The sequence below is a fragment of the Typha angustifolia genome, chromosome 14, assembly GCF_048772165.1.
Source record: "Typha angustifolia cultivar Huaian chromosome 14, ASM4877216v1, whole genome shotgun sequence".
Lineage (NCBI taxonomy): Eukaryota > Viridiplantae > Streptophyta > Magnoliopsida > Poales > Typhaceae > Typha > Typha angustifolia.
In genome coordinates, this window is record NC_133252.1 from 11,150,810 (window position 1) to 11,156,817 (window position 6,008).

Below are 6,008 nucleotides of genomic sequence, written 5' to 3' on the forward strand. Positions count from 1 at the left end.
CCTCACATGTTCAATATATTCTCTATTTTCTCAACCATTTTTTTTAATAGAAGTACGATTAAAAAAACAACAACGAATCCATCGCACCGAACTACGAAACACTGGAGGTTATCAAAGTGATGGATTCATGTCTACGTAGCAATAATCTCCAGCATCTCTACAAAGCTCCCCCTTAGTGAATCTATCCTTCCACACCATCATCCATCAAATGATGGAAGACCATCGCCAAACCTATCCATGCCTAGATCTCTTAATAGGAAAATAGTGACATGGAATTAAACCAGACGAGATAATGACCACCACCTCCCAGAACAAACTTCCCTTTGAAGCCCACAGAATTAAACTCACGATTCCCAAAAGTTTGAATAAATTTGGCATGCATGATGCCAAAATCTAAGAGAGAGAGAGAGAGAGAGACAGACAGACCTCCAGATTGCAACGAAATTAAAAGCCGAGAAGAAGACCAATCACTAACATAGTCAGGTGCATCGCAGTCTAAATGGAATATATCCACCTTCAATTACGTACAATCCGGGGGTTTTTAACTGTTAATTAATTAGAGGTGGCAAAGCGAGACACGCAAAGAATTATTGCACTATTTAACTATTTATCCATGGGAGTCACATTTTTTTTTTCACTTCGTACCCTTGTATTATCCTTTTATTCTAATTTACATCCTATATTTGACTACTTTTAATTTAATAAAGGATATATTGTGTATATATTAGTTTAACTTCACCCACCTATTTCAAACTTAAGCATTTATTTGCTACATAACTGATAACCAAAATCTTTAGACTAATTAATGTATTAACACGGAGGTCTTGAATTCAAATTCTGTCGTGCTGTCCATCTTTGTCTGAAAACATAAAACTTTATTTACTTAAATTAAATTTATTTTTGAGTCTATCAAAATATCTCAGCAAAAAAATAAAAGATATCGTTATCTAATAACTTAAGTTTCTTTTTAGATGAGAAATATTAACCACAATAAACTATATTAAGACTGTAACATAGAAAATTCCATTTCATCTTTTACTCAATAACTTGACTGCCCTCCCTCTTGGGATAAATCTTAGTTGGTGGCTTCTTCCAAGCTAGATGCAATTATCTATCAAGAAAAATAATGGTGGATGTCACATTCTGGAAGGAGGAAGCTAACACATCAGTGACAAATCTATGGCCTACCACACTGACCCAAATTAATATCCCCATATAATATATACCATTAAAACTTATAAATAAAAAAATAATCCTACAACCTCTCATACTCTCTATCTCTCTCTCTCTCTCACACACACACACACACACATGTCTAGATTCTCTCTCACTTCCACAATTTGACAAACCAATGGGCCATTAATCTTATCTAATACCATGGGCGGCCACAAGGAGATGATGGGTCTTACTCAAATCATCATACATCCATCCGACGCAAAATCAAATGACACTTATACCCCTGAATTATTTTGCCCTTTTTTTTAATGTAAAACCTCTAAAATATTCACCTTCGTCCGTAATTTTAGATACTCTTAGAACCATTTTATTTTTATTTAAAAAAAATAATTAAAGATAATATATAGAGTTCTCCTTGAAAATATATTATATAGTTTATGCCTAGATTGGTCAATAGATTAAAAGTAATATTGATTTAAACCAAGAGGGATTAAAGAGTTTCATCATATAACCAGAGTAGGTCAAAAGGGGGGTGGGGGGTGGGGAGTAAAGTGTAATTTAGCTTTATAATAATAAGAGGCAGATATCCAAGTTGGAGTCCATGGTTTTATCCGTCCTCCTTACATCACTATTCACCACTTGTCTCGGATTCCACGCCCACACTTTAAGTCCACGTCAGCTCCATCCAGAATATTCTCACTTTTATCAAAGTTTAGTAGCTACTGTAGTCGTCCATTGGAAATATCAATCAATTTTGGGTATTATATACAATTGTTTCATAGTAAAATAGTCCTCCACTTATGTTTATTTTTTATTAAATAAATAAATTAATATATATATTATTTGAGTCATTGTCTCAGGTATATATGTTATTGCAATTGCTCAAAGTAACAAGTCAATTTTATTGAATATTAAAAAAGAAAAATAGTGGTTGGTTTGTTGTTAGTAATTACTTTACGGTTTTAGTTTCTGCATATTATCACCAATATTTTAGTCTTATTATATAAACCTCCTTACTTATCTTCCTTTTTGCTTCAGTATATTCTCTCTTTTTTTTATATATATATATATTAGAGATGCTTCTTAGATGGGTTTTCTTGCAAAAGTGGAATGATTATGAAAATATATAGTGTTTAACGAAAATGCCATCTCGTATTTCCTAAAGGGAAAATATGAATATTAAAAGTACAGGGTGTGGAAGGAATATAAGTTTCCCCTTTTTCTTCACGGCAATCATTATTAGTTGCAATTACTTTTCCGAGGAAGAAGGTCTTTCGTAATAAATGTAAAACGTAGGTAGCGATATGCAAAATCCTCTTTGTTTAGCGAATGGACTAAGTTCTTTATTCTAGGTTTACTAATGAAAATAACGTTTAGGTTGTTTGATTCGGTGAGATGAAAAGGAAAGTGGAGTTTAGTTCAAATAAATGGATTATTTTGAACTCCTGTGACAAGGACTCGTTTAAATTAAACAAGTCCACATTGCAAAATAAAATTTTAATCAAAATTACAATTTAATCCCTGAAGTTTGATCAATATATAATTATTAAATAACCTGCTCGTTTAGTAATTTGCTTAGTTAACTTACCGATTAATATATTCTAACACTTTTTTTTAATGGGCTTAAGAAATAGATTTAATTTAAATAGGTTATTTTGTACTATTAATTTGGATAAAGAAATTTAACACTTACAATTTGGTGGGGTTAAGTACTTAAATTTAAAATATAAACATATAATTTAAATCGAGCCAAATAATTAAGAATAAAATATGATTTGGCCTAGAATTTTTTAGAGAGAAAGTATAAATTGCTATGATGGGTGTTTTGGTCGAGGGTCGGTCTCTTAGAAAACTAGGTTCCATCCATCCATTGTTTTGAAATCATCTTAAAGATAATTTAGAATTAATTAAACGAGGTGCAACTATTTTGTACCATAAGGGGGGTACTCTTTTGCAAAAGAGACATGATGTTATCAATTAACTAGGAGTTGTTGACGAAAATAGCTTTACTTTTTAATTTATTCACTAAAATATTTAACACCTAAACTTAAACAGTAAAATAGGTCTATTTTACTACATCCTAACTTAAAACGCTCAATTATTAAGCATTTTTCTAATCCGGAGTTTTATCCAAAAAGTTTTAATAAAAATGCTGATAAGATTAATGTTTTATTTTTTAAAAAATTAATTTTATCTATGTTTTAAGTAAAATACTTAACAATTAAGCATTTTAAGTCAAATGCTTAACAGTTAAGTATTTTACTTAGAGCTACAGTAAAGTAGACTCATTTTAGTATTTAAATTTTGAGGTAATTTATTTTGATAAATAAATTAAAAAAATATATCTATTTTGGTGAACAACTCAATTAATCACACGGTAGGCTACTATAGCCGAGTGGTTATATTTTACTAGCTCGGGATAGATGTTTTTGTTTTGTCAATTTCCTTCCTAAAAATCAGTACCGATAGCCTAGTAGTCGGATTTGATTTTCCTTCGTTAAAATTAGGGTTGGTAGCATAGTAGTTGGATTTAAATTTTCTTCGTAAAAATTAGGGTTGGTAGCATAGTAGTCGGATTCTTCCGACTCAGGATAGATATTGTCGGTTAAATTTCTTCGGTAAAAATTAGGGCTAATGGTTGAGAAACTTTTCACTGGAATCTATTTTTAAGGAGCATTAATATTAATCCGATTGTTCAATTTATAATTAAACCAGGGGCTTATAATTAAAACAAAAACAGAAATTTATGACCTACTTTAGAGTTCTAAATGTTAGATTCGCTACTGGATTCATTTCAAATGAGTGAAAAGGATGTGAAGAGAAAAAAAAAATTACAAGTTGCATTAGGCTCAAGTATGCAGTGGTTGTGCAAACTTTGCAGGAAACACCCTTAAATTAAAATCTTTTAATAATCATAGACTATACATCTCCAAAGAGACAAATAAATGAATTATTCTTTGGGAATAAATTAATGATGATGCTTCTCCAGAATCAAAGATCATCATAAATATCTTCATGAGCTGTTGCAAGAATCTAGATGGAATTTGGGGAGATTTTTATTTTATTTCTTTTCCAATCTAGCTAGCTAGGAGAGTGCCAAATATTGCAGGGCCCTACTTGATTTTTGAAGTTGAATTCTTATTTCTCAACCTCTCTCTGAGGAAAATTTGCAGTGAAAAAAGATCACCCATTTCCTACATTTTTATTTTAATTCTTATATTTATTGCAAAAATAAAATAAAAAAGAGTGTATTAGTATGTGAAAAGCCCACAATTTTTTTTTTCACAACTAGAATTTATTTGCTTTTAAAAAGTTAGATTTATTCACAATTTCACTTCATTATTATGACCAATTATTTTTTAGGTTTCATAATAAATAAAAATAAGCTTCTCCTATGTAAACTATATGTATTTTATTAGAAAAAAAGTGTGCATCTAATATAAAAACAAATGTACTTAACTTTTAGAGTATAATTTTTTACGGAAAGAACACTCGAGTTTATCACATTACACTCCTGAAAAATAAATATATATAATCTACTCTCAGGACTAGAGAAAATATTATAGTCCGATTTACAAAAAGACATGGAGTATTATATATTAAATCATATAGGAGATAAATTATACACTTTTCTTCTACGGGGTGTGTGTAATGTGATATCAGATCACAATATAGGAGGCAAAACTATAAGCAACCCTAAAAGTTATTGATGAGGATGTTAAATACTATATGAGGTAAATTATATAATTTTATTCTTTGAAGTACCATATGATATTAGATCATATTGTAAGGACCGAAAAATATGAGTAACCCTAAAAGTAGTTTTCAACTAGTATTTAGTGGGAAATAAATCTTTGACCTTATGATTTTTGAAATAGGGAATTTTATGGCACTAAGTAATGACCATCATTAAGAAGGCACTACTCTGAGTCAATAATATAATAAATCCTTTGGCTACTTGGATAGACTACTACCCAATAGTTATTTTAACACCATTGTCATATAAATATTATGGTAAATAACAAGATAATTACTCGATTGAACTAAATCCAAGCTTATCATAGTGCTGCTACCTCTATGGGATGCTTCAAGAAGCTTACCACATCTTCTATCCTAGCTAAAAAATTTGGAACTACAGAAGGAGATTGTGCTTGATAAGAGAGAAAGTGGAAGGTAATGACAAGGTCAAAGGTTACATACAAGTGAGCATATGAACATATATAGCAAACACCACATCTATATATATATATATATATATATATATATATATATATATATATATATATATATATATATATATATATATCTATTATTAATATTAGAGAGATGGAGAGAGATAGAGATAGCGATAATGGAGACTGAGACAGACAGAGATGGGGAGCAAGCTCAAAGATATTTTTTCAGTGGGCCAAATTTTATCCTTAACTTTTTATATGACTACAGAGGAGAGCAGGTCCCAATTGTAGATTTTGTTTTATTTTATTTTATTTTTATTTTTTAAGAGAGATACTAGAAATTTATGGTGTCCAACTGGATCACCGACTCTCTCTAAACTGGTTCAGAAATTCTCCCCAAATTTATTCAACTAAATATCTTTTTATCTAATCAAGTTTACCTTTCAAACATCAGGACAAAGAAATAAGACTAAATAATCGAGTTTGAGACTAAGCAAAGCTTTATAGATTAGGAGAACTGGACTCCTTAACAAAGAATCAAACTGTAGAAATTCCTTAAATCGAAAATTGAAAGTATTGTTGCAAGAGATCGATTTAATAGGGCACATTTAATAGTAAATAGAGACTGTTGGAAAATTATATGAGAAAAAATAGAAA